Here is an 8,832-nt window from a genome sequence, read left to right as displayed (position 1 = left end):
CACCTCTCTTTAACTCAGGGCCCTTTCCACATCCCACAAGCTCACTCTGCTGATTCCCTTCACTGAAAATACTCTCTCATTATCCCTTCAACCCTACCCACCATCCAAACCCAGTTCCAGTCTGTGTGTCCAGTGAAGCTTGTCTTTTATACTCAAATCCATAGTGTCTTTTCTTCTCTGAACATTGTAAATACTTTGGTGATGTTCCTTAAGTGCATATTAAATCATGTAACTATCCTACGTAAAATCAATGAATACCTCCCCATTACCCACAGAATAAATTCCAATATTCTTAGCATGGCTTCCAGGTCCTTCTTGAACTAGCCATTTTCTATCTTTATACCCTTATTATCATCCCCTAAATGAATGTCCACAGCTATTTCCTAACCCAACGTGCCCTTTCTCCCTTCTCTGTGTTTAGTATTCCTCCCTTCTAGATTGCATGGAAATCCTCATTACTATGGGAATAATGTATTCTCTGCCTTGTGCTCCTATGGTACTTTATCATGCTACTTTTACAGCAATTAAAAGATTCTTTTATAATTGAAGCTCTGTGTCTATATCTTCTAATAATAAATATCTTATCCTACTATTCAAAATTATCTATTCAATATTTCTCTTAAAAAGCATTCATTTCATTTTGGCTGGTAAAAATAACTAGCATTTCAATAGTATTTATGGTGTACCACATCTTTATAAGTGCTGTATATACATTAATTCATTCAAATTTCACAACAAATGTGTGATATGAGTATTATTACTATCACCCCTTTTATCCATATGAGGAAACAGAAGCACAGATAAGCGCGTTAACTAGCCTAAGGTTACACAGCAGCTGAGGCAAGATTTCAATCCAAGCAGCCTAACCACAGATCCTCTGCTTTTTAACCATTGCCCTATGCAATTTCTAGGTACATAACACATGAATGAAGAGCTAAAATTAAATATACCCTTTCATAAGAAATCCAAGGATTATTTATTTGTCTACACAAACACATATCTCTAATCTGACTTAAATCTGTTTTTTCATCAGTTCTTGACATTTAAGAAAATATCCTAGGACCAATCTGAGAGCTGGCTCAGAGATAAGAAAGGAATCCTGTAGGGTCCAGTTTCTCTAGCCTTCATGCCTGAGCAGGGATACCTAATAGCATTCCTCTTTGAAAACTACCTCTTCCTTTTCTTTCATCTCTGTCTTTTCTGTATTTATTCCTCTCTCTGCTACCCCAGGCTTCAACTATTCCCATCATCTATCCCACTGAACTGGTAAGAAATACCTCCTTTCTACCTATAATGCTGCCTCACCTAGAAGCATGGAAAGAAAAGGTGACTTGCATGTAAAAGTCTAAATCAGAATTGAGCACATAGAATCTCCATCAGGTAACCTGCTGGAACCTGGACCACAGCATAAAGTTGGACTTCAGACAATGGCCAGGAAAAAATGTAAGGGACAGCTTGTTGTGCCGATGTGACTGATCTCAGAGTAGAGTAATGGAATCACCATCCCAATCACATGCTTCCACTTGGTAATTCCAAAATGGTACCTCACAGAAACCCAGAGTTGTAAAGGACTTTAAAATTCATCAAATTTTATATGATGTATATTTTACCAAAATAAAAATAAATAATTAGAATTTATTTCAGCCACCAAAAAATCATCAAACCTAACTACCTCAATTTACAAATGAAAACTTGTGGCTCAAAGACAGGAACTGACTTGCCCAATGTCCTATATCTCCTTAGAAACTTTGCGCCTTACTTTCAGTCCTTTCACTCACTTTTAGGTCAGAAAATCTGATGTGGTTCCACTCCATGTTGGAACAAGGAATTAGATTAGATGGATCTGAAATGCACCCAAGTTCCTCCAATTCAGCATGAAGTTAGCCACTCTGCTGGAATATATTATTACTCAAGGAGATGATCTGACCTGGGAAAACTGGCATTGGATGGAGCCTTGAATTCTTCTGTGGGAATCCTGGGCCCATCAGCCACATTGGCTAAAAACATCCACCAGCTGATTTTTCAGTAAAGGCCTCCAATGAGCAAAGTCCAGGTCAAAATAAGCTAAGCCACTAGGATAAGGGTAGTGAAAATGATTGAGAGACATTTTATTCTAACCCCCTCAATTATAGATGTCATGAAAGAGGCTGAGAAAGGTCAATTAGCTTCCCAAAGTCATGCTCTAGTTATGTGCCAGGTTACTAACCCAGAAATCAGTACTCTTTCAATAACACTAGGCTTCCTTCTGATGGTACTGAGTGGCAGTTCTACTTGATTCAAGGATAAGACTCTGTCCCTAAGAACAAAGCACCAATCTTCTTTGAAGCTCTTAGAAAACAAGGTAGATGATGGCTAAGATGAATCACAAAAAAAGGGAAAATTCAGGGGATCTGGATCTGGGTTGATATTTGGATTTATAATATCTAAGAAATAAGCAAACACCACAGAAAGTGGCAAAATCAGAGATTTTAAGATCCTGATTTAGATGTTGAAAACCTACCAACACACTGAAAGTCTAAGGGTTATAGTTACATGCTTAGATCATTGAAGCATTTAAAATAATTTAAGCTGCACACTATAATCAAGGGACAGCTTCTCCATGAAATTTCCTCTGTCTTGGATGGAATATTGTCAATTAAATTATGACTTAGGAAACATTCAAAGTCTGTTTCAATGAGTTTAGTGAGATTTATATAAAGTTTTTGCAGCCAATAATGAGGTAGGAAGAGAAGAAATTTGAAGGAAAGACATAAAGGGAACTTTTTTCCAGACTGGACTACTGAGAATGAAAAGCAGAATTAATAGAGAAGAAAAATGAGAACTGGACAGGGAGCCAGGATACTGGGCACTAGCTCTGGTTCCATAATTGATTAACCATCTAACTTAAAGCCATGTCATTTCAGCTCTCCACTCCTCACCCTCCCCCATTCCTACTTCTGTATAAAATGACAGAGTTGGGCTAGACTATTTCCATTGTATCTTCCATCTAACACTTAAAGATTCGTGTGTAGGTCACTTAGTCTCCCTGTGCCTCAGCCTCTCCATCAACAATGATAGCAGTAAAAATAATGTAACATAGTGAGAATTTCCGCAAAAACAGATCTCATTCATCCATCCATTCATTCACATATTTATTCAACAAGTAATATTGGGTCCTTTATATGCCAAGCCCTATTCTAGGTGTTGGAGATTTTGCTGGAGATTTGGCCAACTATCCAGACTCATGGAGGTTACATCCTTCATATTCCCACCAGGACACAATGGAGGTGGAGACAAACAATGAGCAAATGAACTTGCTAAGTACGTTAGACAGTAATAAGTCCCATGAAGAAAAATAAAATAGATTAAGGATGATAGGGAATGCTGCTGGGTATTATTTCAAAAAAAGGTAGCAAAGAAAGGCCATACCTTCCCCCAGATCTGTGTGCTGTCTTAAGAACAAAGAAAGGGGAGTGGGAAATATAGGGGTAGGAGATACAAGGAGAACGGTTAAGAGACCATCTCTATAATTCAGTCAAGAGACTATTGTGACTCGGGCCAGGATGGTAGCAGTGAAAGTTTTAGGAAGTGGTCAGATTCTGGATATTTTGAAGGTAAAGCTACCAAGATTTGCTGTTATTTTCATTGAGAGGAGTGAGAGAAAGAGTTAAGGGACCTCCAAATAGACTTGAGTGTCAGAACATAGTTGCCATTTACGGAGGATGGAATGGCTGAAAGAGAAGCAGGGATCAGGGAAAGTTAGGAGTTCATTTGGGACGTGTTAAATAAAATTACCTTTCAAAATTCTCAGTAGAGATGTTGACTAGATGGCTGAATATATGAATCAAAGTTCAGAGAAAAGGTTCAGGCTGGAGCTCTATTTTGAGAGTTATAAACACTTGAATGTTATTAAAGCCATGATTTGCAATGAAATCTCCCTAGAGACTAATAGAGAATTAGTTTGAGAACTGAACCCTGGGACAGCTGATGCTTAGAAATTAGAGGAAAAAAATAAACCAGCAAAGGAAATTGAGAAGGAGTGGTTAAAGTGGTAGGCAAGAGAGAACTGTGTCATGGAAATGAAGGTACATATTTCAAGGAGAGAATGGTAAGCTGTGTCTAATGCTGCAAAAGGCCATTCTTGAAAGTGTTAATCATGGGGCTTGAAATTGCATGGGCACAGCTCATTCTTGATGCATGTAGCTGGTGAGGGGTGCCTTCTCTCCAGTCACCCTAGCACTTCACTGGGGCCACAGGGTGGTGAACAGATAACCAAGTGAGGGTGAGGTAGAAGAGCCGGATAATGAGAGTTGAGATTAAAGCAATTAGCCCCAGAACTATCAGGATACTGGGGCAAAGGGGCAATCTTCCACCAGATCTAGAGTAATAACTACAATTTTTCTTTTTTCATTTTTTTTGTTTTTGAGGAAGATTTGTCCTGAGCTAACATCTGCCACCAATCCTCCTCTTTATGCTGAGAAAGATTGGCCCTGAGCTAACATCCATGCCCATCTTCTTTTACTTTATTTGTGGGATGCCTACCACAGCATGGTTTGGTAAGCAGTGCATAGATCTGCACCTGGATCTGAACCGGTGAACCCCAGGCTGCCAACATGGAAGGTGCGCACTTAACTGCTGCTCCACTGGGCTGGCCCCAATAACTACAATTGTGTAGGACAAACACTGAAGTGCTATAGACCAGTGATAGCCAATGTGGTAGGCATGAGCCAAATGTGGCTATTTAAATTTAATTAAAATTAAATAAAGGTAAGAATTCAATTCTTCAGTGTCCTAGGCATATTTCAAGTGCTAATTAGCCACATGGCTAGTGACTACTATGCACAAGCGCACATAAAGAACATTTCTATTGTCACAGAAAGTTCTACTGGCAACACTGATCTAGACCACAGCAGCTTCAGAAAACAGAATGTTTATCTAGAATGTAAGCTTCGTGGAGTCAGGGACCTTCTCTGTCCCGAGTACCACTGCATATCCCCAGCACTTAAAATGATGCTTGGTGCATAGAACATGCTCATTAAGTCTTGTTGAATAAATTATTAAATGAATCTAAAAGCCCAGAAGGGGTGAATGATTAAGTAAATGATGCTAAATTAGACTCTGTGATGTTACCAAGCCATACCAAATCACATTTATGAAAAAGTATTAATTACATGAGTAATTGTGTATGTAATTGAGTCCTGAGAATATATGCCAACTCTGATGTCCATTCTCCCCTTCTTCTTTAGGAACAAAAATGATCCCTTATTTTTAGCTAAACACAACTCCACACAGAATAAAAGATTATACTTTCCAGTCTTCCTTGTAGTTAAGGGTGGCCAAGTGGCTAATTTCTATCAAATAAGATGAAAGCAAAAGTGCTGTATGGAACTTTGGGAAAATCTCCTAAAAGGGAATGAGGCAAGGTTATCCTTCTTCCTTTCTCCTTTCCTGACTCCTGCAATATAAATGAAACACTAAAGCTGTGCTCCTCAATAAGGCATCCAATAGCCAAAAGTATCTTGTTAAATTTAAACTTATTAAAATTAACTATTCTGTTCTTGGTCTCACTAGACATAGTTGAAATTTTCTATGACCACTACCATATTGGACAGCACAGATAGAGAACACCTCCAGAACAGGATTATCTTCTACTGGATGGCATGGTATAGGGCTAGTAGGCCTTTGAGTTCATGAGATTGAAGCTGATGATGGTAGATTATGGAAGATGCATAATATTGTTGGACTTCCAGAGCAGTGCTAGATTTTCTACCTCTGTTATTTTCAGTGAATTGGCCCAGAACTCTGGGTTTAGGGATACGTCTGAAAATAAGACTCAGTCTCTGCCTTGAAGGACTGCAAGGATGGTTTGGTTCCTATGCACAATTCACAGGCGATCACATCCCAAGAACCCCCTCCTTTATCCTGCAGAGGGAAATTAAAGCAGGGTACACATTCAGGAAAACTGTGACATTAAGGAAAATGATTCTTCCACTTAGCCCAAACACTCATGCCAAGGAAACTGATTCACAGAGTTTCAGTTGCTTGCCTGAGGTTGTGTAGTCACTAAGTGGTTGAGCTTGGTTTCCTGCACTCAGGCTGTCACCAGAGTAAAATCCTTTAAAGACCTCACTGTGCCCAGGTATACTACCCTCCAAGATATTGCCTTTACCAAAACCCCCTATGGCAGAAATTCCTTCCTTAATGACAAAAGCATGATGTTGTTAAAGCACCAATATGTCCAGCCCAGGGGAAACACAATGCCTGAACTAAGCCAATAACATAATCGCATTTCCCCTTCCCACTACTCACCATCCCAGCCTCCTTTGCATCAAGGCATAGACATATGATCTAGTTCTGGTCAGTAAGAATAAAAATAAGAATTTTTAACAGAGTTTCTGGGAAGTACTTCACAAAATAAAATGAGAACCCCTCCCTCCACTCGTGTGAGCATATTATACCTGGAGGTGTTGTAGTCATCTTGCAGCCTTGGGGGAACAGCCAAGGGAATTGAAGAAGCACCAACCAGGTGCTCTGGCATCACACGATTAACAAAACAAACCTGGAACAACTGACCTCTAAACTTCTTATTGAGTAAGCAATACATGTTATTATGGCTTAAGCCAGAGGCTGCCCAACTTTTTCTGTAAAGAGTTACATAATAAATACTTAAGTTTTGTAGACCACACAGTCTGTCACAACTATTCAACTATGCCACTGTGGCACAAAAGTAGCCATAGATAACATATAAAATAATGGACATGGAGTCCAATAAAACTTTATTTATGAATACTAAAATTTGAATTTCATGTAACTTTCATGTGTCTCAAATTGCTATTCTTCTTCTTTTAACCATTTGAAAATGTAAAAACCATTCTTAGCTTACAAGCCATATATAGACAGACAACAGACTAAATTTAGCTAAATCATTTCTCAATGCATAGATGACAACTATCTAGAAAGGAAGGGGTCTTACAAATTATTCAAATTAATATACTAACAGTTAATAATAGCTTTATTGTATTTCACCTGCCAGAGACCTTTCCATCCTAACAATACCCTTCTCCCATGAAATAAAGCTCCTACTGCAGAATTTCAGGCATTGGAATGAGAATAATGGGATGAGGGAACCAAATGAAGTAAAAAAGATTTTCCAGGATTTCCACAAGAACACTTTGATGGGGAAGGACAAAGAAAAGCATAATATTCTGTCTCCTGATGCCATGATCTTTCCACTTACCACAGAGTCATAACACAGAGAGATAAAGCGAGTGATTCAAAGTTTCACAGGTAGAAGATGATAGGCTGGAAATTCCAGTCCAAGTGGACTAAACTCTCTGAAGTCTATGCCTTTGCAGTACAGACTACTGAAGAAAAGAAGGAAAGTACCTTAATTTTAAACATTTTCCAAAATACACACAGCTATGAAGGGGTTACGATTGATATCATGGATAACAGGGGCTCATCTGAAACGAACAATAAAAAAAATATAAATAAGTTAACTTTTGCTCTATTCCTTATAAGTGACCAAAATCAGAACGCATATTTGGTTAGCCTGGTCTTACTATTTTTTTTTCAAATTTTCATTTTCACTGCATCCCTGAGTTCACTTTCTTGCCCCACAATCTCTTCATGATATTTTTCACCTCTGCATTCCTGAGTGTGTAGATGATGGGGTTCAGCATGGGGGTGATGACTGTATAGAACACAGCCACCAGTTTGTCCACAGTGAAGGTGGAGGAGGGTCTCATGTAAAGGAAAATGGCAGGTCCAAAGAACAAGATGGCCACTGTGATGTGAGAGGCACAGGTGGAGAGGGCTTTGTGCCTCCCCTCTGCAGAATGGTTTCTCAAGTTGAACAGGATGACAATATATGAGGACACCAAGATGAGGAAGGAGAAGACAGAGATTAAACCACTGTTGGTCAACACAATAACCCCCTCCACAGAAGTGTCAGTGCAGGCAATCTTGAATAAGGGATGGAGGTCACAGAAGTAGTGGTCAATCACATTGGGACCACAGAAGGGCAATTTGACAGTGACCAGGATCTGGGCCACAGAGTGAATTATGCCCCCAAGCCAGGAACCAGCCACCAGAAGGTGACACATCAGTCAGCTCATGATTGTTGTGTAATGAAGGGGTTTGCAGATGGCCACATAGTGGTCATAGGCCATTACTGTGAGAAGTAGGATCTCAGTTACTCCAAAAATGTGAAAAAAGAATATCTGAACTACACAGCCCTCCAGGGAGATGGTTTTAACCCTGACAAGTAAGTCTGAGATGAATTTAGGGGCAACAGTAGAAGAGTAACTGACCTCCACCACAGACAAGTAACTAAGGAAGAAGTACATTGGGGAATTCAGACTCTTACTGATGCTGACAGTCACAACGATGAGGCCATTGCCCACCACGGTGGCCAAGTACATAGGAAGAAACATCACAAAGCACACTCTCTGTATCTCTGGATCCTGGAAAAGACCAGTTATAATTAACTTAGTCACATTATTTGTACTCGCCATGAAATTCATTCAGATGTACTGGATGTGAACCACTGAGAAACCTGCAATAAAACAAACACTGATTATAACCAATTTGCCTTGTTTATAACACATTAGACAGTGTCACCCATTTTACCATACACTTCTCATGATATCATTCATTTAGCCAATATTGAGCCAATACTCACTCAGCATTAAATATTAGCAATCTAACAAAAGTTTACACTTTAGAAAATGAAGGCTCAGAGAAATGGTTATTTACCCAGAATCCCACTAAAAGTGGTAGATGTTTAGACTTAGAGCCAAGCTTTCTGATTTCAGGCAGGATTCTTTCTAATTCACTACAAGATATTCTGAA

The 8,832-nt window shown here is 39.2% G+C and overlaps 1 pseudogene; it reads right to left on the bottom strand.

The window, feature by feature from the left end:
* Positions 1-7,565: 7,565 nt before the first annotated feature.
* Positions 7,566-8,495, bottom strand: LOC106839953 (olfactory receptor 4B1-like; annotated as a pseudogene).
* Positions 8,496-8,832: the final 337 nt, after the last annotated feature.

This window comes from Equus asinus, chromosome 17 (assembly GCF_041296235.1).
Source record: "Equus asinus isolate D_3611 breed Donkey chromosome 17, EquAss-T2T_v2, whole genome shotgun sequence".
Lineage (NCBI taxonomy): Eukaryota > Metazoa > Chordata > Mammalia > Perissodactyla > Equidae > Equus > Equus asinus.
Note: the sequence above shows the minus strand (reverse complement) of the source record. Positions and strands in the feature narration are given on the sequence as shown.